This window comes from Myotis daubentonii, chromosome X, assembly GCF_963259705.1.
Source record: "Myotis daubentonii chromosome X, mMyoDau2.1, whole genome shotgun sequence".
In the NCBI taxonomy this organism is placed as follows: domain Eukaryota; kingdom Metazoa; phylum Chordata; class Mammalia; order Chiroptera; family Vespertilionidae; genus Myotis; species Myotis daubentonii.
The window spans coordinates 83321600-83348006 of NC_081861.1; positions in this window are offsets into that span (position 1 = coordinate 83321600).

A 26407-nucleotide genomic window follows, 5' to 3' on the forward strand; every position below is an offset into this window, starting at 1 on the left:
CAGCTAAGTAATACAGAGGCATGCAACATGACAGATAAAGAATTCAGAATAAGGGTCCTAGAGTGCATAAACCGGATGGAGGAAAAAATCGACAACCTCTGCAAGAAGCAAGAAGAAACAGATGAAAAAATCAATAACATATGGAAGAAGCTAGAAGAAACAGATGAAAAAATCAACAACTTAAGTAAGACCCAAGAAGAAATGAAGACTGATATAGCTGCAATGAAAAACTCCATTGAATGTATCAACAGTAGACTAGGAGAAGCGGAGGACCGAATTAGTGAATTAGAAGACAAGGAAGCAAAACACACCCAAAATGTACTGCAATTGGAGAAAAAAATTAAAAGACAGGAGGAGAGCCTAAGGGAGCTTTGGGACAACATGAAACGAAACAACATACGAATAATAGGAGTACCAGAACAACAGAAGGATGAACAAGGATTAGAAAACCTACTTGAAGAAATAATATCAGAAAACTTTCCTGAGGTGGGGAAGAAAAAAGTCACACAAGCCCAGAGAGTCCCAAACAAGGTGAACCCGGAAAGACCCACACCAAGACACATCATAATGACCATGGCAAATGTTCAGAACAAAGAGAGAATCTTACAGGCTGCAAGAGAGAGACAGAAAGTTACATACAAGGGATCTCCCATTAGATTGTCAAATGATTTATCAACAGAAACACACCAGGCCAGAAAAGAATGGACTGACATTTACAAAGTGATGCAAAGCAAAGGACTGAATCCAAGAATAGTCTATCCAGCAAGGCTATCATTCAAACTTGAAGGGGAAATAAGAAGCTTCACAGACAAAAAAAGGCTAAGGGAGTTTTTCACCAACAAGCCAGCAATGCACGGAATGCTAAAGGGACTGGTATAAAAATAAGATATAAAAAGCTCAGAAAGAAAACAGCCACACACAAAAAAAAAATGGCTACAAACAAGTACCTTTCAATAATAACTTTAAACGTAAATGGACTAAATGCTCCAAACAAAAGACATCGAGTGCCTGAATTGATAAAAAAACATGACCCATACATCTGCTGTCTACAAGAAACCCACCTCATTAGAAGGGACTCACACAGACTGAAAGTGAAAGGATGGAAAAATATCTTTCAGGCAAATGGAAAGGAAAAGAAAGCTGGGGTAGCAATACTTATATCGGACAAAATAGACCTCAAAGTGAAGGCCATAACAAGAGATAAGGAAGGCCACTTCATAATACTAAAGGGATCAATACAACAAGAAAATATAACCCTGGTAAACATATATGCACCCAATGCAGGAACACCCAAATTTATAAAAAAAAAACTCCTGGAAGATATCAAAGGAGAGATCAACAACAATACAATCATAGTAGGAGACTTTAATACACCACTGACAGCACTGAATAAGCCCTCTAAACAAACAATCAGCAAAGATACAGCAATCCTAAATGACTCCCTAGATCAGATGGACTTAATAGACATCTTCAGAACACTTCACCCCAAAGCCAGGGAATATACATTCTACTCAAATGCTCATAAGACATATTCAAAAATAGACCATATATTGGGTCACAAGCAAAGTATCCCCAAATTCAAGAAGATTGAACTCATAAAAAGCGTCTTCGCAGACCACGATGGCATAATATTAGAAATAAACTACAATAAAAACAACCCAAAATACTCAAACACCTGGAAGCTGAATAGCATGCTATTAAATATTGATTGGGTTACCAATGAGATCTAAGAAGAAATTAAAAACAACCTGGAAACTAATGACAATGAAAACACAACAATCCAAAACCTATGAGACACAATGAAAGCAGTCCTGGGAGGGAAGTTTATAGCTCTACAGGCCTATCTCAAAAAACAAGAAAAAATGGTAGTAAATCATCTAACTCTACAACTCAAAGAATTAGAAAGACAGCAACAAGAAAACCCCAGAGTGAGCAGAAGGAAGGAGATAATAAAGATTAGAGCAGAAATAAATGACATAGAGACCAAAAAAACAATACAGAAAATCAATGAAACCAAGAGCTGGTTTTTGAAAGGATAAACAAGATTGACAAACCTCTAGCCAGACTCACCAAGAAGCGGAGAGAGAGGACCCAAATAAACAAAATCAGAAATGATAGAGGCGAAATAACAACAGACCCCACAGAAATACAAATGATTGTTAAGAAATACTATGGACAGCTCTACTCCAAAAAACTAGACAACCTGGATGAAATGGACAAATTCCTAGAAAAATACAACATTCCAAAACTCAATCAGGAAGAATCTAAAAATCTCAACAGGCCAATAACTATGGAAGAAATTGAAGCATTCATCAAAAAGCTTCCAGCAAACAAAAGCCCAGGACCAGACGGCTTCACAGGGGAGTTTTACCCAACATTCAAGGAAGAACTAAAACCTATCCTCCTCAGACTACTAAAAAATTCAAGAGGAAGGAACACTTCCAAGCTCATTCTATGAAGCCAGCATCACCCTAATACCAAAACCAGGTAAATACAACACAATGAAAGAGAATTACAGGCCAATATCCCTCATGAACATAGATGCCAAAATCCTCAACAAAATCTTAGCAAATCGGATCCAGCAGTACATCAGGAAGATCATACACCATGACCAAGTAGGATTTATCCCAGGGATGCAAGGATGGTACAATATCCGCAAATCAATAAACGTGATACATCACATAAACAAATTGAAAGAGAAAAACCACATGGTCATATCAATTGATGCAGAAAAAGCATTTGACAAAATTCAACACCCATTTTTGATAAAAACTCTCAGCAAGGTGGGAGTAGAAGGATCATACCTCAACATAATAAAAGCCATATATGACAGGCCCACAGACAACATCATACTCAATGGACAAAAACTAACACCATTTCCCCTGAGAAAAGGAACAAGACAGGGATGCCCCCTCTCACTACTCCTGGTCAACATAGTACTAGAAGTGTTAGCCATTGCAATTCGGCAAGAAGAAGAAATAAAAGGCATCCAAATTGGAAAAGAGGAAGTAAAACTGTCCTTATTTGCAGAGGACATGATATTATACATACAAAACACTAGAGATTCCATCAAAAAGCTACTAGAGTTAATACATGAATTTGGCAATGTAGCAGGATACAAAATTAACCCCAAGAAATCTGAGGCATTTCTATACACCAATAGTGAACTTTCAGAAAGAGAGATTATAAAAACAATCCCGTTTCCCATCGCACCAAAAAAATTAAGCTACCTAGGAATAAACTTAACTAAAGAAGTAAAAGACCTCTACTCAGAAAACTACAGGACGTTGAAAAAAGAGATAGAGGAAGACATAAACAGATGGAAGAACATACCGTGTTCATGGACTGGTAGAATCAACATCATTAAAATGTCCATACTACCCAAAGCAATCTATAAATTCAACGCACTTCCCATTAAAATACCAACGGCATACTTCACAGATCTAGAACGAACTTTCCAAAAATTCATCTGGAATAAAAAAAGACCCCGAATAGCTGCAGCAATCCTGAAAAAGAACAAAGTAGGTGGGATCTCAATCCCAGATATCAAGTTGTATTACAAAGCCACTGTTCTCAAAACTGCCTGGTACTGGCACAAGAATAGGCATATAGATCAATGGAATAGAATAGAGAGCACAGGAATCGGCCAGAACCAATATGCTCAATTAATATTTGACAAAGGAGGCAAGAACATACAATGGAGCCAAGATAGTCTCTTCAATAAATGGTGTTGGGAAAATTGGACAGATATATGTAAGAAAATGAAACTAGACCACCAACTTACACCATACACAAAAGTAAACTCAAAATGGATAAAGGACTTAAATGTACGACAGGAAACCATAAAAACTCTAGAAGAATCCAAAGGCAACAAAATCTCAGACATATGCCGAAGCAATTTCTTCACTGATACAGCTCCTAGGGCACTTGAAACTAAAGAAAAAAATGAACAAATGGGACTACATCAAAATAAAAAGCTTCTGCACAGCAAAAGAAACCATCAACAAAACAACGAGAAAACCCACTGTGTGGGAAAACATATTTGCCAATGTCATATCTGATAAGGGCCTAATCTCCAAAATTTATAGGGAACTCATACAACTTAACAAAAGGAAGATAAACAATCCAATCAAAAAATGGGCAAGGGACCGAAATAGACACCTTTCAAAAGAGGACATTCAGAAAGCCAAGAGACATATAAAAACATGCTCAAAGTCACTAATCATACGAGAGATGCAAATCAGAACAGCAATGAGGTACCATCTCACACATGTTCGACTGGCTATCATCAACAAATCAACAAACGACAAGTGCTGGAGAGGATGTGGAGAAAAAGGAACACTTGTGCACTGCTGGTGGGAATGCAGACTGGTGCAGCCACTATGGAAGACAGTATGGAGTTTCCTTAAAAAACAGAAAATGGAACTCCCATTTGACCCTGTGATCCCACTTCTAGGAATATATCCCAAGAAACCAGAAACACCAATCAGAAAGGATATATGCACCCCTATGTTCATAGCAGCACAATTCACCATAGGTAAGATCTGGAAACAGCCTAAGTGCCCATCAGTAGATGAATGGATTAGAAAACCGTGGTACATCTACACGATGGAATACTATGCTGCTCTAAAAAGGAAGGAACTCTTACCATTTGCAACAGCATGGATGGAACTGGAGAGCATTATGCTAAGTGAAATAAGCCAGTCAATGAAGGAAAAATACCACATGATCTCACTCATTCATGGATAATGGAGACCATTATAAACTTTTGAACAATAATAGATACAGAGGCAGAGCTGCCTCAAACAGATTGTCAAACTGCAGTGGGAAGGCCGGGGAGGGTTGGGGGACAGGAGGTAGGGGGGTAAGAGATCAACTAAAGGACTTGTATGCATGCATATAAGCATAACCAATGGACATAAGACACTGGGGGATAGGGGAGGCTATGGGACTGTCTAGGGCGGGGGGATAAAATGGATACATATGTAATACCCTTTGTAATACTTTAAGCAATAATAAAAAAAAATGTTACTGATTGAGAAATGCTTAATATTTGCTAAAAGTTTAAGGTTCAGATTGAATTTAGAGAAATTGTGTGTTTTGGTAGCTAAATGCCTTTGCTGAATGAATGTTTGGTGAAAGTATGTGAGTGTGGAGAGAGGGGGCCTGCCCTCTCCTATCCTTTGTGTGGCTCCACTACTTAGGTCAGGCGGGCAACGGAGTAAGGATCTGTGAAAACAGGTCACCACCTCCCTTGTCTGTCTCTCTTCACCGATCATAATGAGGTCGGGACAACGTAAACCTGCTGTTCTTAATTACATTTTAAAAAAAAATTTTAAAGGGGTACAATAGAGATTGTGTTATTGTAATGAATGCAGAAACATTGAGAAAGCATGATTAAACAGGTGTTTGTTTGTGTGGGGTAGCCAAATTGCTACCAAGAGGGGGGACTGGAAGCAGTCTTAATTCCTCCGGTAGGTTCTCACCAAAAGGTTGGTTGAGAATTCTGTTCTGGGACATGGGTGCCAGGAGTGCCCCTACGCTCGTCTGGGAAGTTGGGCATTGTTTTGTTCATCTGCTCAGCTAGAGACTGGGCTAGTCTACCGAGAGAGTGTGAATACGAGTGTTTGTATATTTTGGCTGCTCATTACTACTCTGTGAGAAGTAGAAGTTACTTTGATTTATTTTGCATTTCTGTTAATTCATCGTGCTGAACATTTGGACTGGACCCACGATGATCCTGTCCTTAGCAGTGCCAAGAGAGAAAGGATGGAGACTTTATACCCCCCAGCCAAAGGCCCCAACATCTGTGCTTGTCAGGCCCCTGTGAGTGGACTTGGGCAGTGTTCCTGTTATCTTCCAAAATTCCCAAGACTGTAAAAGTACTTGTTCACTGAAAAGGTGTAAATGTGGATGTTTATTTGATGTTTATTTGTCTACTTAGGTATAAATATTTGTAGATAAATAGAACCCCCGTTAATTATCTGGTGTATTCTCCAGCAGCCTATTCAGTCTTGACAGAGCCAATGAGACCGGTAACATCTAAGAAGACACCAGTTCTAAGAGCCACCGGAAAACTGCCTTTTTCCTTGTACATCAAAGAGGACTGTGGACCTCAGAAAGAACACGGTAACTCATTCGTTTCTAGTTATGCCAGAATGACTGTACCCCTTACTTGGACGTGATCTCTTACAGAAATGACAAGCCACCCATAAGCTTGTTCGAGATGCCCTAGCAGTGTCACCTCAGACTCTGTACATCCTTTCCATCATGGGGAATCGGTGTGGGTAAAGGAGTTCAGGACCCTAGGACTCACCCCAACTTGAAAAGGACTATACCTGAAGAAAATTGTATAATAGGCTCAGATGATGCCTGCATCTTCATAGACATGGCTTCAGAAAAACAAGGACAATTTTACCTTATATAGAAAGGTCCAAGAGTGGACTTTAGTCACCTCCCTAATATGTTTGTATAGCCCTGCCATATCTCATGTTTAGTAGTGGAGGATTTAGCTGCCTGAAGCGGAAATGGTGTCAATATTATGTTTCATTGTATTAATATGTTGTATTAACCTTCAATTATCTCACAGGTTTAAATGTAGCTGTAGCTGTGGACCATTGATGGTCTACAGTCCTTGGTAGTTTTTGGGAATAACTGGCAAGTGTCCAGTCTCCCACACTGAGGGACATTGATATAGCTATATGATAGCATTCCTGGAAGGGGACTATATGGGATGAACCCCAAAAGTAAAGGGTGTCTGGTTGCCAAGAGGGTAGATGCCCAACAGGACAAAAAAGAATACCCATCAGGTTTTGGTCTCTATTGAGAAACATCTAAAAGTGGGCAGCCTGTGTACTGTCTTGCAGGCCTGCATGACCATGCCCATGTCAGGGGTGGTACAAACCTCGGCAGTAGAGAGCTGGGAAAGGCCTATTTAGAATGGAAGGTCTGAGGCATAGTTATGCATTCTTAAAGGACTGACAAGAAAAATCAGAAGATCTTAGAGCAGATCAGTATGTTTTTCTCTTTATATTATTCCTCTGAAATCTGGCAATGCTTAATAAGTCATGGCAATACATTTCTTGGCATGAAATCAATAAGACCGGTTTGCAGTAGTGATTTTATTAACCAGAAACTTTTTAGTATCATGTTTTAAAGAAACCTGTCTGAGCTCTGAAGTCTTGAAGCCAATAAGAGTGCCATGGAGAAAGCCTGGTATCCTGCTTGGGAGCCCTGAAGATATCCGGCACTGGAGCTTCAGGCACATATCCTACCATCACTGGCGGTTTGTAAGAGTAGAAGGGGAGCAATAAGGACAACTCTGCATCTCTGTGGAACCCCCACACACTGGACCGCAACGAGTAGTAGGGCTACTGAGATGGGCCTTAAAGCCTAGAGCATGGGCTCAGGTGGAGTTGCTACAGGTGAGGGATTCACCTAACGCAGCAGATACTGCAGGCAGGCCTGATGGCAGCTGGATGGCTTGGCTTCCTGGCCCTATGGGGCACATCAAGATTAAATGATGAAATTCCAGCAAAGGTAGACAGTTACCATTCTTGTTGTGTTTATGCAAACATCAGGCCAAATTGAATACAGTAGATGAATTCATCTTGATTTGGCTTTTTGATAGCCATAGAGGAATTTTCAAGAAGAAAATCTCTATTTCGATGGACGTTATTAAAACTGAAATGTTTTCTTTCCCTTCCACAGACCATTTGTTATAGTTAGTCTCTGCCGGGTCACATGCCCAGATCATTCTGTGCCCAGGACAGCAGGGAGCCTGACTGGAAGGTGAAGTTCCGCTGCTGAAGTTCACCCTCAAGAAGACAGCGGAGGTTGGCAGACCCCATGTAATACTCCCGCTGCTGTTGAGTTACGGCCCTTGCATTATTAAAAGACTTGTCCAATTTGTCAAGAAGTGGTCCAGTTGATAGTTCAGTCCGTCTCATATTTGAGCCGGAAGTTCTAAGACAAGGGGGGATTCTTTCTGTCTTTCTGCCTTTTGTCTTCATTCAGCTTAAAGTCCAAATTTACCATTGCCACTATCTTGGTTATGTGAAAGGACAGAACAGGACTGATAGCTGTGTCCTTATCCCCTCTTCCAAGAAAAAGCCCCAGAATGTATCAGTTACTCAGCATGCCCTTATCTAAGCCAATGGGAAAGCTGGGGATACTAGCCCAAGGCCAAGAGTATGCTAGCCATGCTCCAGTCTTTGTGTAACCAGATCAATGCTGCACCTTCCCCTTGCGTCTCTAGCACCTGGTCCTCACTCAACCAACTGGAGTCGGCCAAAATAGTGGTCAGAGTGTGCCCCCACCCCCCAACACAAAGCCTTATAAATTCTTTGTTCCCTTGGGACTCGGGGCTCTCTCTTGCATCCAGTAACGGAGGCAGAAGGGGAACCAAGTCCCGGGCTTGAATAAAAGACTCTATGCTTTCGCTTCGGACTCAGCTCCCTAGTGGTCTGTCTTGGGGGATCTTTAAATCTGGGCCTAGCATATGTAGTTTGGAAATAAGTTAAACACAGAAAGACATTGATTTTGAGGAAGAAATTGGAAAATGATTTGGAAAAGTGCTTGGAATTGAATGCCAATGGATCGAATAAGGAAGTGTGTGTGGCCAAAAAGCACAAGGACAGAATCTTGGGTGAGGAATTACTGGGGAAGGACCAACATTTGAATAAGGTATTCTGACCTTATCCACTTCTTTGACTTCCAGTTGAGAAACTGACTTCTAATTCACTTTAGGACTTGCAGTTTCTTCACCCATCCTTGTGTTTGGAGTCTTATTCCTTGTCTCCACTAGACTACAAAATCTTCTTTGTAAGTTTGGCTATCTTGAGGCAAGAGACACTACTCAAAGTGTCCTGGCCTGTATATATAGTCTGTAGGTCACTGAGGAACCACTCAATACAGCTCTGGTTGCCCAAATTTAGTGGATGCCATGGTGTGGCTTGACATCAGAAAGCCTCAGCTTGACCATCCAGGAGGGTCGGGGGTGGAAGAGGATGAGAACTCTCAGATGCGCTGGTTATAGAAAAGAGACCTTCCTCTTACCACTTAAAAATTTTCCCAAACTGATCTCTCTTTATCTTTCTCTCTCTCTCTCTCTCTCTCTCTCTCTCTCTCTCTCTCTCTCTCTCTCTCTCCCTATCTCCCTCTCTCATTTCCTCTAGTTGCACTAAAGTCCACCATATGGGAGGGGGGTGGTGTTTCCTCTATGCAACTTCTCAAACCCCACTGTCATTTCAGTGGTCCATTCCACTATGTTCAGATATTACCATTTCGTATTTTGAGTGTTGTTTTTATAGATGTTTTATTTTAGAATAGTTCCATATTACAGAAAACTGTGAAGTTAATACGCATGTACACCATACCCAATTTCCCTTTTTAATACTCCCGTACTTGGGTATGGGGAAAATGTAACGTGAAGTGAATCATCAGTGAAACAGTTAAAGTGAAACCTCATTTCTCTAGTATAACTAATATCCACCAATGCTGTTCTATACCAAGTTGTTAAATTAAAACTGTACCAGTTGTGGTATAAAACTTCACATCTTGAGCTGACAATCCTGTCAATAGTTTAACAATATTCCATAGTCTAGCATGTAAAAAGGAAATCAAATTCATTATGATACTGTCGAGTAAGACTCCCTCCACGTTTGCGTGGAGTAGCGTTTGGTATCTGAAAGAGGAGCAGCACAAAAAATGAGAGAAAAACACAGGAGATAATTTTGCAATATTGGGGAACAGGCTGCAAGTCCCAAAGGACTTCCTCTGTGTTTAGGCCTCACTAAGCTTTTATTGATCTGGGATGCACCCATACCATAGCCCTTATGCAGGTGACCCCATAGTAATAAGCAGACTAGCCCATCAGCAAGGATTTACATAATAATAAATGGGGGAGCAGTTTCAGCTACCACTGTCTGGACAAAGAGAGGTGGCACCTAGCTCTGACCTTTGTTAGGGCTTCAAAGGCACCCACCCTCGGGGGGTTCTCTGTCAATGCTTATCAGATAGTGAAGGCAATAATCAGTTTCCTACATCTCCCCCTTATTTTTCCTTAAAAAAAAAAAACAGAAATAAACATATAAGAACAAAAAATGTTTAAGTCCCAAAATCAATGTCCAACCGTTTTGATTCCAAGTTTCAATATCCGATAGTTCATGTGTACATGCCAACAATGAAATGCTGGTTCTGGATGGTGGACAAATGCAGATCCGGTACCCTCTGGTTTGGTCCTGGGCTCCCTGCAGTGCCGCACAGCTGCTGACTGGTAGCATGGCAAGGCGTCTTCACCATCTCCATCTCTGAACTGTCTCTCCTGTCTTTGTGGCTGGAGCAATCTGGTCTGTTTCTCTCCGGGATCTCTTGTTGCAGGAATCCACATGGTCTTGGAGTTGTTCTCTGAAAGTATACAAACATATACTCGACCGAAGGTTAATAAAGGAAATTTTACTTGGGGAATCCTTTTTATATTTGCACAAATGATTTTCCTTTGGCTTATTTTGACACCACATATGTTTTTCATGGGTGTCTTGTTGTTAGCAGTACAAAATGAAAAAAATAATTTTTCTAGATGTAATTTAGTTACAGGATATTTTTCCTTACATGGTATTCTTCCACTATCCCCCTTTTTTGATTTAATTAGGAGGCTTATGGAAAATTTTATAATGCACTCTAGATAACTTTAAATTTTTATTTTTTTTTGCACAAAAATATGACTTCTTTAGGTTCATTGCATGTTAAGCAATTTTACCATGAAATGAAAATTTTGGTTAATACTATATGAATAATTACTTATTTCAAGTTAGCCAAATTTAGTTAATTTGAAAACTTGACAACTATTTTACTGTCAAATTTAATATTCTAACAATGATCTTAATTTACACTGTAAATATTATTGGAAAGGATCACTTTCCGTGCTTGAGGAGGCCCCAGCATTCCTGTTGTTAGGCTAGATTTAAATTTGGAGTCTGTTAAACTAAGCCTTCGTTTTTCTGGGTACCATTTTCAGCTGGGCCAAGTCTCCTCTATTATTTGGTTCCTGATCTGGGCTGGGCATGGGAAGCAAGAAGCAGCCATGGGGACAGGAGACCTTCCTCAGAAGGGGTGAGTGTTCAAGCCCCTGCACCATTGCGGGGGTGAGGATCTATGCCCCACCTCTGTTGAACCCCAAGTTTTCTCCTACTGGCCCCCTGCTGTGCCTGTCTTAGTTCGCCCCATCCTGTGGGGTCTTACCCGTCTCTGACTATTAACCATCTCTGGGCCAAGTAGGGTGATGTGAGGTTCAGTTCTGACTCCTTGTTAACCTATGTCCCTCTGGCCTCCATGCCCAGCAACTGCCTTTGGATCCCCTCCCCTTTTGGCGGGGCCCTGGCATTGATCATAGGGAACCCAGGTTTCTTCTCCAGAGAGGGCCCAGCTTACGCCATTGGGCAAGAGACAGATCCATGGTACCAGCTTTTCATGATCCCAGCTTGAACGGAGAGCTCAGGTAACAGCTGTAGACAATTGGAATCCTCTTCGCAAAAAAATCAAGATAGGTCAATACGGAATGCTTAAGTGCCTTCCCCAGGAGGCCCTTCACAGTGGAAAGGAATAAATCCCTTCATGTCAAAGAATTAGTTTATAAGTTTGTTTGGGATAAATGCACAATATACTGTTGTAAAGCACCAAAAATTATTAATGAAACTTGTAGAATAATACCATGTAGCAATATTCTTTGTACTAGGTCATGACAACTTAATTTTCTAAACTGGCTGTCTCAAGGTTTGGAATGAGGAACCTAGTTTTCAAAAAATAAGAAAGAAATTTAAAGAAGCAGAAATAGTATGCTATCTAAATTACAGTTTTGGATGACCACATTATCTAGAGTCCTTGGTGACCTAGGTTAAACTTAGGCATGTTATCTAAATTACAGTTTTGGGTCTAGAACCCTTGAGTGACCTGGGTTAAACTTAGGCACTTAGGCAGTTTTGGGTCTCCAGAACACTGAGTTGACATGCTAACTGGAGGCCTCTGAACTTGGGATAGCTGTGCTGTCCTACCCAGGTAAGGAAAAATGTGCCTTCTAAGACATATGAAACTTATAGTTTTTACCTGAATTAATTGTTACCATACTTCACTTTACCATGCCCCAGGTGGTCTCTGGGCTGTTCCTTTTATTCTGACACCAATGTAGCTCCATAGGTGTCTTTCCATTAGCATCACAAGTGAAAAAATTTAGAGTAATTAAAGCTAGGTGCAGCCTACCTGTAGGTGATTTCTCCATCATCCCCCTTTTTTGTTTTTCAAGTTGGGATTTTTAAAAGCTGATGGGACTCTGAAGCCTCTTTTAATAAAGCAACCAATTGATCAGCATGTGCATTTCCCTTAGTTAATGGGCCAGGTAATATGCTGTGAGCCCTGATGTGGGTGATATAAAAAGGGTATTTTCTCTGCTGCACAATCTGCTGAACCTGCTTAAATAGTAAGAATAAACTTTGGTCACTAAGCCATTTCAGCCGGGCAGTTTCAATTCTACTTACTAGGCCCGAAGCATAAGAGGAATCAGAAATTATGTTAACAGGCTGTTGGAAATCTTGCAATGCAGCCTTAATAGCGTTTAATTCAATTCTTTGCACAGAAGTATGACTTGGTCAGAATTTATAGTATGATTGGCAACTTTCCCATTTGATGACCCATCAGTAAAAACAGTTAAAGCTCCAGGAATTGGTTCCTGCCTAGTGTTTTTTGGTATAATGATGGAGGTCTTATGTAAAAATTGTAGTAGTTCATATTTTTAATAGGTGACAGCTAAGTTCCCCTGAATATCCACTTAGCCCAATTTTCCAATTTAAGTCAGTTTGCAATAACATTTATTCTTTTAACTTTACTTGCTCTTAGTTATGGACAGTAAATGACAATTAAATTTCTGGTATTAGTCTTTAAGTAAATTTACATAAACTTTGTTTAAGGAGGCAAAACACAAATTATTTAATTTAGCTTATGAGGCGCAATATATTGATTTTTAATTTTACTTAGACATCTGAAGGAAACCTCTTTTTATTTCCTTTCAGACAGCTTTCTCACACAAGCAACAAATGTGAAGAACATGGTTGCCTTTTGAGATTTTAACAAATACTTTCGCAAAGCTATATATTTCAAGTGATTTTTCATTTATGGTGACTAATTATTATCAGATTTAGTATTTTAACAACAATCTTTAAATGTTAGCAATTATATTTTTAAAGAGTATACCCTTTGGCTTATTTGCATATACATAGGAATCATGGGAAGCCTTCAGTAACCTTTTCAGAAGAATTTACTTTACTAGGATTCAATTGCTTACAAGGATTGTAATTTAAGTAAGTATTTTTTAAAAAGCAGAGCAAGTAAATTTAGTATTTAGTAAACTTCTGATTCACAAGGGGCAAACGCTGCACCACTTCCTGCCTAATTTAAAATGCAGAAGTGAGGTGCTTTTGTTATGTCAAATTACATATTAAAATTTCACTGCTGAATTTTAAAAATATTAAACAAAATAACTTGTTTTGCCCTTTCTCAGAGGCAAAAACTTAAAATATATTCATTAATTTTTATTTGATCAAGCTTTCCATGTGATTTCAAGTGTATTAAATTTAGCTAAATTAAAAAATCCTTTAAAATGAGAGAATAAACTTTTGAAACCATTTCAGGGCCCGGGAAATTTCTCAAAGTCATTCTTTTGTTATAGTTTTGAAATCCAACTTGAAAGACCATCAACTATATATATATATATATATATATATATATATATATATATATATATATGATTTAAAAATTATATACTTACTTTAATTATTAAGAGATATCAGTTAAATTTAAACTGGTTTTAAAATTTTGGCTGGGGTCACAGAGATTGGATTACTGTTATCAGTCCCTTTTAATGCTTTGACATAAGCTATTTAACTTTTGTTTAGGGAGGGAACATATAACCTTTAATTGTCTTTAGTTTAAGGAAAGCAGGGTTTTCTAGATTTAAGAGATTAGAAACACTTTCTGCCCCATCCGCATTTCTGTAGTGAAATTCTGCCTTAAAGCTCCACCCCTGAAATAACATCCTGCCACAGTGAGAAGACATTCCTTTTGTGATTGGCTAAATCAGAGGGCGGGGCCTATGCTGTTTCAAGATGGCGGCCCCCAGGGGCGGGGTAAGCCATGCGGCCAACATGGAAGCTGCCAAGTCCCACAGCTCAACATTGTGGCTGTCTACACTGTTCACTGACAGAAAAGAAGATTTCCTTATTCTCACAATAAACAATGGAAGAGCAAACCAAAATCCCTAAAAGGTGGATGGCCATCATTATATTGTAGACAAACAGAAATCTCATTCGCTGTTTATACCCTTTATAATTATCTTAAAGAATATTAATCAAATTTAAACTGGTTTTTGTATTAAAAATTTCAGTTGAGATCTTAAAAATTATCCTCTTTTTTTAAAATCAGACCAAGAAGTAATATATTTTGAATTCCTAATCATTTAAGAGAAAACACATTTAATTTTTTCAAAAACAAGTTATACATTAGATATTTAATTAATTTTTCCCGATTCAATTTGCACCTTAAACTTTCAGAGCTTTAAATCTTAGGTAGCAAATTAAATACTTGGCATTTTTCAAATCAATACTTTTGCATTTAAGGATACATTTCAAATAAAATAGAAGGCATTTTCCATTAATACATTAACTTCTATCTTCTAGACTTCATACTAGGCATACTCAGATCAACATTTCAGTATTGTAAATCTCAATACTTTTAGATGATTTGACCCTAAAAGTTTTAAGTCTCCAGCCAATAAGCCTGGCATAGCTGCTAAATTTCAGAATGGTCACAATTTTCCTGCTGGGGAAGTCAAGAAGCAAAACCATAGCTATTCACAGGTAAACTTGACTAGCAACTTCCTGGTGGTACTTGCCTCAGGGCAGGAAATTTCAAAAGAGCTACTTTAAATCTCCTTGGGAAACCAGCCTGCATTTCTTTCTCAGGTTCATGTACGCCATATTTAAGGCCAAAACAGTCTCGGGTTTTTATTCTATACACAGCAAAAGTCAAGTTCAGCTCAAAACTATGCGCACTCGTTTTTTAAACTGGCCTTTCCCCTTTACATGTGCAAAGAAATCCTGGATGCATTTATGAATTTGTAAAAGCTTTTCAATTACAAGAAGGACTTTAATTTTACAATACTTGGGGAGGGGGCGTCCATATTGGATGGCCATGTGCTCCTTCTTCCCTTCGCCCACATCCTGCTTTGGGGGAAGTTTCAGCAAATGTCTCAGATGGCGTATTTTTCCCAAAGTCATGCTTAATAGAAAAAGTCATTTTAAATTTTTTCCTATTTCGCTTTCTAAAGCAATGGCTAGCACCTAAGTTTATCTTAGCCAATTTTAGGTGTTCCAAACATGTTCTCCGGTAATTTTTAAATAAAATATTGAGTAATCTCATTGTGGGAGAGCTTATAGCTCTGCCCTTTCCAGCCACCTTTGAATCTCTCACACCAGAGGCAGATTCAGCAGCAAGGTTTCATTACTTATTACCGATTTTAGATTCCAAACATAAATTCAGATATTAATTTGAAAAAGAAACCACATTGAGGTGACCATGGCACTCTTTTTTCAGCCTGATTTAAGAGTACCTTTTAATATTCCAATTTCTTGCCGAAACCGGTTTGGCTCAGTGGATAGAGCGTCAGCCTGTGGACTGAAAGGTCCCGGGTTCGATTCTGGGCAAGGGGTGTACCTGGGTTGCGGGCATATCCCCAGTGGGAGATGTGCAGGAGGCAGCTGATCGATGTTTCTCTCTCATCGATGTTTCTAACTCTCTGTATCTCTCCCTTCCTCTCTAAAAAATCAATAAAATATATTTTAATGAAAATATTCCAATTTCTTTATAATTTGGCCTGTTTGCACAGGTGATTCTATTAACAGAGAATCAAACATTTCAGAATTAGGACATGGATGTGGAGGGAGCCATGAAGGCCATTCCTCCTATTTTTTTTCTTTTCTTTCTGCTCCTCTTAAGGAGCGGAGGGTGCAAGGGGGAAGAGATCCATCCTCCTTGACCTCTCCTAAAGCCTCTAGGAAATGAAATGCCCTGTTTTGGCAACTTTAAGATCTAATGTACCTTTTTCAAGAAACCAAGGGTTATGTTCTATAATAACATGCAAAAACTATAAGATATTACCTTCTAAAATTTTAACTCATTAAGCATGCAAATCAAAAGTCTATAATAAAGTTTCTTACTTTTTTTAAAAAAGCCAAATATACCTTTTTAAAGCCAAATCTACTTTTTTAAAGCCAAATCCTGCCCCGTTTGTTAGCCTGGTTAAGAAAACGTTCCCAGTGTACTTACTGACCCGGGCTTCTGGAGTTGAACCTGGGCATTGCGTGAGTTGGAATTCCCCTCACATTTTTTTGGTGAGTTTTCCACATCTTTTGGGTGAAAACTTCCATTTCTCGCTCCAGCGAGGCCTGCACTTCCAGATTACCCGTCTGGCGCCAGATGTCGAGTAAGATTCCCTCCACATTCTGCATGGAGTAGGGTTCGGTATCTGAAAGAGGAGCCACACAACAAATGAGAGAAAAAGACACGAGATAATTTTGCAATATTGGGGAACCAGGCGGCAAGTCCCAAAGGACTTCCTCCGTGTTCAGGCCTCACCAAGCTTTTATTGATCTGGGATGCACCGATAGCATAGCCCTTAGGGAGGTGACCCCCTAGTAACAAGCAGACTAGCCCATCAGCAAGGATTTACATAATAATAAATGGGGGAGCAGTTTCAGCTATCACTGTCTGGACAAACAGAGGTGGCGCCTAGCTCCGAACTTTGCTAGGGCATCAAAGTCACCCAGGCTTCGGGGGGTACTCTGTCTATGCTTATGAGATAGTGAAGGCAATAAACTCACTACAGCTCTGGTTGCCCAAATTAAGTGGTTGTCATGGTCTGGCTTGACATCACAAAGCATCAGCTTGACCATCCAGAAGGAGCAGGGATGGAAGAGGATGCAGAAGACTCAGATGCTCTGGTTATAGAAAAGAGACCTTCCTCTTACCACTTACAATTTTTTCCTAACTGATCTCTCTCTCTCTCTCTCTCTCTCTCTCTCTCTCTCTCTCTCTCTCTCTCTCTTCCACTAGTTCCACTAAAGTCCAGCATATGGCAGGGAGGTGGTGTTTCCTCTAAGCGACTTCTCAAACTCCACCATCATTTCAGTGGTGCATTCCACTATGTTCAGATATTACCATTTCCTATTTTGAGTGATGTTTTAATAGATGTTTTATTTTAGAATAGTTCCATATTACAGAAAAACTGTGAAGTTAATACGCATTTACACCATACCCAATTTCCCTTATTAATAATATCTTACTTGGGTATGGGAAAAATGTAACGTGAAGTGAATCATCAGTGAAACAGTTAGAGAGAAACCTCACTTCTCTAGTAATAGTAATATCCAGCAATGCTGTTCCACACCAAGTTGTTAAAGGAAAAACTGCACCAGTTGTGGCATAAAACTTCACATCTTGAGCTGACAACCCTGCCAATATTTAACAATACTCAATAGTCTAGCATGTAAAAAGGAAATCAAATTCATTATTATACACTGACAGCACTAACACAACACCATGTTCCTCGTGACTGCGACCACCACCATCCATCACACCCCCCAATACAAACCTAAATTTTACATGAGTTTCTTTCCTTCCTTGCCAGTATGAGAAAGTGTTGAGGAAAAAATCCCCCTTCAGTCTTCTCCTGGTCCCTATTCTAGGTGTCTGGCTCAGTATGGAATGGCTGGTCTGGTAGCCCACTTGAAGAATTCTACAATACTCCCTTCACACATGCCTGCCCCTCCTTAGATCCCTCCCCATCATCTGTCAACACGGAAAAATACAAACACATTTCCTTTATATGCTTGCTGGTATTTAGTAAAGGTGACCAATAATGTTTTCATCTTGGCATAATGCCCATTTTTAAGCATTTTTAATACGGGGATACACATTATTAATTGTGTTCCTCTGGGAGACCCTGGGTATCACCGCTGGTAGATGAACAGTCCAGCACTTCTTCTTCTACATTCGTTTGCTTGCTTACTTTAGGTTTTCCGCTTCCTGTAGTAAAGTACAATTATCTGATTCTTTCTGTCTTTCTCCCTCTTGTCTTCATTCAGCTTAAAGTCCAAATTTACCATCACCACTATCTTGGTTATGAAGTTTGGAAAAAAGTTAAACACAGCAAGACATTGCTTTTGGGAAAGAAATTGGAAAATGATTTGGAAAGGGCTTTTAATTGAATGAGAATGGATTGAATGAGGAAGTGTCTGTGGCCAAAAAGCACAAATCCAGAATCTTGGGTGCAGAATAACTGGGGAAGGGGCAGCATTTGAATATGTTATGCTGACCTTATCCACTTCTTCGTCCTCCAGTTGAGAAACTGATTTCTAATTCACTTTAGGAACTTGCAGTTTCTTCATCCATTATTTTGTTTGGAGTCTTATTCCTTATCTCCACTAGTCTACAATATCTTCTTATTATTTTTGGCTATCTTGAGGCAACAGACAGTACTCAAAGGGTCCAACTCTCTTTATATACTCTCTAGGTCAATGAGGACCCACTCACTTCAGCTCTGGTTGGCCAAAATCAGTGGTTCCCATCTTGTGGCTTGATGTCAAAAAGCCTCAGCTTGATCATTAAGGAGGGGCTGGGGTGGAAGAAGATTCAGAAGTCTCAAACACTATGGTTATAGAAAAGAACTTTCCTCTTACCTCCTACAGTTATTCCCAAACTGACCTTTCTCTCTCTCTCTCTCTCTCTCTCTCTCTCTCTCTCTCTCTCTCTCTCTTATTTCCACTATTTCCATTATAGTCCAGCATATGGCAGGGAGGGGTTGTTTCTTCTAATCCACTTTCCATACCCCCCGGCATTTCAGTGGGCCATTCCACTAAGTTCAGATATTACCGTTTCCTAGGATTTTGAGTGTTGTTTTAACGGATGTTTTATTTTAGAATAGTTCCATATTTACAGAAAAATTGTGAAGATAATACCCATGTACACTTAAACAATTTCCCTTATTACTAATATATTACTTGGGTATGGGGCAAATGTAACACGAAGTAAATCAACAGTGAAATAGAGTGAAACCTCCCTTCTCTAGTATCAGCAATATCCACCAATGCTGGTCTAGACCACGTTGTTAAATGAAAAATTGTAACAGTTGTGGCATAATCTTCACATCTTGACCTGACAATCCTGTCAATAGTTTAACAATGTTCAATAGTGTACCATGTAAAAAGGAAATAAAATTCATTATTATAAACTGCCAGCACTAACACAACACACTGTTCCTCATGACTGCTACCACCACCATCCATCCCACCCCCCCAATCAAAAATTATATTAAACATCAGCTTCTTTTCTTCCTTGCCAGTAGGAGAAAGTGTTGAGACAAAAATCCCCAATCAGTCTTCTCCTTGTCCTTATTCTAAGTATCTGGCTCAGTATGGAAAGTATTGTCTTGTGCCCCAATAAAGAATTCTACATTAGTCCCTTCTCACATGCCTGCCCATCCGTAGATCCCTCCCCATCATCTGGAAACACACAAAAAACATACAAACACATTTCCTTTATACACTTGCTGGTATTTATTCAAGAGACCATTAATGTACCCTTTGTAATACTTTAAGCAATAAAAAAAAAAAAAAAAAAGAGACCATTAATGTGTTAATCTTCTCATAATGCCCATTTCAAAGCCTCAGTTTGACAATTCAGGCGGGGCGGTGGTGACAGAAGATGCAGAAACCTCAAACCCTCTGGTTATAGAAAAGAGAACTTCCTCTTACCTCCTAAATTTATTCCCAAACTGATGTCTCTCTCTCTCTCATATCCTCTAGTTACATTATAGTCCATCATATGGTAGGGACGTGCTGTTTCCTCTAAGCCACTTCCATACTCCCCCTTCATTTCAGTGGTCCATTGCACTATGTTCAGATATGAACATTTCCTAGGATTTTGAGTGTTGGTTTAATTGATGGTTTATTTTAGAATAGTTCCAGATTTACAGAAAAATTGTGAAGATAATAACCATGTACACCATACCCACTTTCCCTTATTACTAATATCTTACTTCGGTATGGGGCAAATGTAACATGAAGTGAATCATCTTTGAAACAGTTAGAGTGAAACCTCACTTCTCTAGTATCTCCAATATCCAGCATTGCTGTTCTAGACCACGTTGTTAAAGGAAAAACTGTACCAGTTGTGGCATAAAACTTCACATCTTGAGCTGACAATCCTGTCAATAGTTTAACAATATTCGAGGAAGAAAATGGCGGAGGTTTAGAGGGACTTGTTGGTGCCTTGTCCTGGAACTGATAAGGGAGAGCAGCTGAAAGGGGTCACATACAGCCCGAATAAGCAGAGGAGATTCAGCTGAGAGACAGTCTGCAGCCAGGAAAGACAGAGAATTACTATAAAAAGGGAATGGGTAGAGGCTGAGGCTAAATCCTCTCCAGGTGAGCTGGCTCAGCCGCAGAGACCATGCCAACTTGAGTGGCTGTTACTGATATCCAGATACCAGCTACTAACCCAGCAACAATGGCTCTCAAGCAGGGCGGCTATGTGAACTCAGAGGAGCCCTGCTTCTCCCCACGGAAAGGTTAGACTTCCCCCAACGGTGCGGTTTTCAATTTAGATTGGAGAGTGGAAAGCGGGCAGGATGGGGTGAACTCTGCGCCCCACAAAGACCGCGGCCGTTGGAGCCGACGTGACCCACGAGTGTGGAAGGTCTACCCCAGGGCTGCTGTCAGAAGGGAACGCTATAAATAAGCCCACAGTTGGACTGGACACAAATGGGAAGCCTCAGATTATGCCAGTTTGCCGGCTACTTGGTGCAAGGTGCCAGAGTGTGTGCAGAGACTCCACGCAGATCTGGAAGGTGGAGCCTTGTGAGTTCGCACCTCTTCCCAGAATCTTAAATCTGTGCATTTGATTATTGAACCCAGTGCATGGGATTGCCCAGTTGGGGTCAGTCGCAGAGCTTATAAGGGAAGATTGTTTTTTGGGAGCCTGGGAAACAGAGCAGGAAGTGACTACTGGGGAACCAGCTTCAGGTACAATAGAGAACACCTGGTCAGAGAGGTCTTATAGCCTCAGAGGTCAATCCCGAAACACTGCCACCCAGAAGCAGAGCCACGAACTGACTCTTGTGTACATACAGATAAGGGCTGTCTGGGAAACCAATACAGCCTGCCTTAAAATCAGGACTGTGGCTTACAACATGGAGGAACAGTGTATCAGAGGGAAATTCAACATTCTCCTGAATACCTGGCGTGCCAAAAAGAAGGGCAGAAGATCTGAAGCACCGTCATTACAGCCCATTTTTTTTTTTTTTACTTATTGTTTCACCTATTAACTAAGAAACCATTTTTTTTTTACTTTTTTCATCACCTGATTTTACCCTTTTAATTACTACATTTTTATTTTTAACCAGTATTATTACTGCTACCATTTTACCATTTTTTAAAGTGTCATTTTATTTTCTCTTTATTTTATTTTGGACTAGGGTTTTCCATTCTATTTTCATCTTTCCTTTAGCATCATTTTCCTCTACCTCAATTGTGCCACTGTGCTAACACCCTCTTCCCCACTTTTCCCCTTTTTCTGTCCTGTTTCTCTTACCCTATTCCTGCTTTAGATTTTCCCTATTCTTCTTACTCCCTGTCTAAATTTCACCCTACTTATATATCCCTTTTCCAATCCCCTGCTCTAAATCCTTATACACCTCTCCCTTATCTTTCTTCACTATCCATTTTTTTTTCTCTTCTTTTCTCTATTGTTTTGTTGCTGTTTATTTGATTGTTGAGTATATTTGTTTTTTTTAAAGATTGTTTGTGAGGTGGTTCTGCTTTTTCTTTTTGTTTTTCTTTTTCACATCCCACCCTCCCCACACCGGTTATTTTTGTGCTTCTGTTTACCCTTGCCTTGCTTGATATTATTGGTTGTTTGTGGTTTGTATTCACTCCGGGGATCCATTGCTGGAATTTGATGGGACTAGTGGCGGTTCTATCGGATGTTTCTCCTCATAGGAATAGTCTCCTCCCGTCTTCTACTTCATTCTCATTTCTCTCTCTTTTTTTTCCTGTTTTCTTCTCTATCTTTTTCTCTTCTTTCTTCCTTGTCCCCCACCTCTCTTAGCTCGGGTGGCCACCTTTATTTGGGGTTATTATTACCGTAAATACATTTGTGTTCAGTGTCTGGTACATTGTTCCTTGTTGTGTTGTATTTTGTGCCTTTATATCAACGCAGCAGATCCAAGCAAGAGCGGCCTCCTGATCACCACACGCTCTGTCTGAGGAACAGCTGCTCTGTGTGAAGCCTCCCTCCACCAGCCAGAAATGCCACAACAGCTGTGAAGAGCACCCAGCAGAGGACCTGCTCCCAACAGAGGAGCAGCTGCTACCACAACCGCCCAAGGAGCAACCACAGCCCGAGGTGCCACTGCCACCTAGGGAGCAGCAACTGAACGACTTAATATCTATATATGTCAGTGAGATCAAACATGGGTAGACAAAGAAATCCTCAAAGGAAAGAAAAGGAGGACTCGCCAAAAAAGCAGCTAAGTGATACAGAGGCATGCAACATGACAAAAACGGAATTCAGAACAAGGGTCCTAGAGTGCGTAAACCAGATGGAGGAAAAAATCGACAACTTATGCAAGAAGCAAGAAGAAATAGATGAAAAAATCAACAACATAAGTAAGACCCAAGAAGAAATGAAGAGTGACATAGCTGCAATAAAAAAAAAAAAAAAAAAAAAACACCATTGAAAGTATCAACAGTAGACTAGGAGAAGCAGAGGACCGAATTAGTGAATTAGAAGACAAGGAAGCAAAACACACCAAAACTGAATTCAATTGGAGAAAAAAATTAAAAGACAGGAGGAGAGTCTAAGGGAGCTTTGGCACAACATAAAATGAAACAACATACGAATAATAGGGGTGCCAGAACAACAGAAAGAGGAACAAGGATTAGAAAACCTACTCAAAGAAATAATATCAGAAAACTTCCCTGAGGTGGGGAAGAAAAACATCACACAAGCCCAGAGAGTCCCAAGCAAGGTGAAGCCGAAAAGACCCACACCAAGACACATCATAATGACCATGGCAAATGTTCAGGACAAAGAGAGAATCTTACAGGCTGCAAGAGAGAGACGGAAAGTTACATACAAGGGATCTCCCATTAGATTATCAAATGATTTATCAACAGAAACACATCAGGCCAGAAAAGAATGGATGGAAATTTACAAAGTGATGCAAAGCAAAGGACTGAATCCAAGAATACTCTATCCAGCAAGGCTATCGTTCAAAATTGAAGGGGAAATAAGAAGTTTCACAGACAAAAAAAGGCTAAGGGAGTTTATCACCACCAAACCAGCAATGCAAGAACTGCTAATGGGACTGCTGTAAAAAGAAGAAATAAAAAGCTCACAAAGAAAACAGCCACACAAAAAAGAAATGGCTACAAACAAGTACCTTTCAATAATAACTTTAAATGTAAATGGGATAAATGCTCCAACCAAAAGACATCGAGTGGCTGAATGGATAAAAAATCATGACCCATACATTTGTTGTCTACAAGAGACCGACCTCATTAGAAGGGAATCACACAGACTGAAAGTGAAGGGATGGAAACATATCATTCAGGCAAATGGAAAGAAAAGAAAGCTGGGGTAGCAATACTTATATTGGACAAAATAGACCTCAAAGTGAAGGCCATAACAAGAGATATGGAAGGCCACTACATAATACTAAAGTGATCAATACAACAAGAAGAAATAACCCTGATAAACATATATGGACCAAATGCTGGAGCACACAAATTCATAAAAATACTCCTGGAAGATATCAAAGGAGAGATCGACAACAATACAATCATAGTAGGGGACTTTAATACACCACTGTCATCACTGGATAAATCCTCTAGACAAACAATCAGCGAAGAACCAGCAATCCTAAATGACTCACTAGATCAGATGGACTTAATTTAAATCTTCAGAACACTTCACCCAACAGCCACGGAATATACATTCTTCTCAATTGCTCATAGTACAGATTCAAAAATAGACCACATATTGGGTCACAAACAGACTCTCCCCAAATTCAAGAAGATTGAAATCATACCAAGCATCTTCTCAGACCACGATGGCATAATATTAAAAATAAACTACAATAAAAACAACCCCAAATACTCAAACACTTGGAAGCTGAATAGCATGTTATAAAATATTGATTGGGTTACCAATGAGATCAAAGAAGAAATTAAAAACATCCTGGAAACTAATGACAATGAAAACACAACAATCCAAAACCTTTGGGACGCAATGAAAGCAGTCCTGAGAGGGAAGTTTATAGCTCTACAGGCCTATCTCAACAAACAAGAGAAAATGGTAGTAAATCATCTAACTCTACAACTCAAAGAATTAGAAAGAGAGCAGAAAAAAACACCCCAGGGTGAGCAGAAGGAAGGAAATAATAAAGATTAGAGCAGAAATAAATGACAAAGAGGCCAAAAAAATAATACAGAAAATCAATGAAACCAAGAGCTGGTTCCTCGAAAGGATAAACAAGATTGACAAACCTCTAGCCAGGCTCACCAAGAATCAAAGAGAGAGGACCCAAATACAAAATCAGAAATGATAGAGGCGACATAACAACACACCCCACAGAAATACAAATGATTGATTAAAAAAATACTATGGACAGCTCTACTCCACCAAACTAGACAACCTGGAGAAAATGGACAAATTCCTAGAAAAATACAACCTTCCAAAACACAATCAGGAAGAATCTAAAAATCTCAAAAGGCCAATAACTATGGAAGACATTGAAGCCGTAATCAATGGAATACTATGCTGCTGTAAAAAAGAAGGAACTCTTACCATTTGCAACAGCATGGATGGAACTGGAGAGCATTATGCTAAGTGAAATAAGCCAGTCAATGAAGGAAAAATATCACATGATCTCACTCATTAATGGATAATAGAGACCATTATAAACTTTTGAACAGTAATAGATGCAGAGGCAGAGCTGCCTCGAAAAGACTGTCAAAATGAAGCGGGAAGGCCAGGGAAACTTGGGGGGCAGGAGGGAGGGGTATAAGAGATCAACCGAATTAGTATATGCATACATACTAATATATGCATAACCAATGGACATGGGACGCTGGGGGTCGGGGATGCCAGGGGATAGTCAAGGGCAGGGGGAAAAAATACACACATGTAATACCCTTTGTAATACCTTAAGCAATAAAAAAAATAAAAATAAAAAATAGTTTAACAATATTCAATAGTCTACCATGTAAAAAGGAAATCAAATTCATTATGGTACATTGCCAGCACTAACACAACACCCTGTTCCACATGAATGGGACCACCATTATCCATCCCACCCCCCAAATCCAAACCTAAATTAAACATCAGTTTCTTTTCTTCCTTGCTTACTATAGGTTGTTGTCTTCCTTACTGGAGGGTTTCCCCTTCCTGTAATAAAATACAATTATCTGATTCTTTCTGTCTTTCTCCTTCTTGTCTTCATTCAGCTTAAAATCCAAAGTTACCATCAGAACTATTTTGGTTATGTAGTTTGGAAACAAGTTAAACACAGAAAGACATTGGTTTTGGGGAAGAAATTGGAAAATGATTAGGATATGTGCATGTAATTGAATGACAATGGATTGAATGAGGAAGTGTCTGTGGCCAAAAAGCACAAGGCCAGAATCTTGGGTGAGGAATTACTGGGGAAGGGACAGCATTTGAATAAGGTCTAATGACGTTATACAATTCTTCGTCATCCAGTTGAGAAACTGACTTTAAATTCACTTTAGGACTTGCAGTTTCTTCATCCATCCTTGTGTTTGGAGTCTTATTCCTTATCTCTACCAGTCTACAATATCGTCTTATTAAGTTTCGCTATCTTGAGGCAACAGACACTACTCAAAGGGTCCTGGCCTCTATATATACTCTTTTTTTTAAATATATTTTATTGATTTTTTTACAGAGAGGAAGGGAGAGAGATAGAGAATTAGAAACATCAATGAGAGAGAAACATCGATCAGCTGCCTCCTGCACATCTCTTACTGGGGATGTGCCCGCAACCCAGGTACATGCCCTTGACCGGAATCAAACCTGGGACCTTTCAGTCTGCAGGCTGAGGCTCTATCCACTGAGCCAAACCGGTTTTGGCTATATATACTCTTTAGGTTAATGAGGAGCCACTCACTTCAGGTCTGATTGCCCAAAATCAGTGGCTGCCATGGTGTGGCTTGACATCACAAAGCCTCAGTTTGACCATCCAGGTGGGGCAGGGGTGGCAGAGGATGCAGAAATTTGAGACACT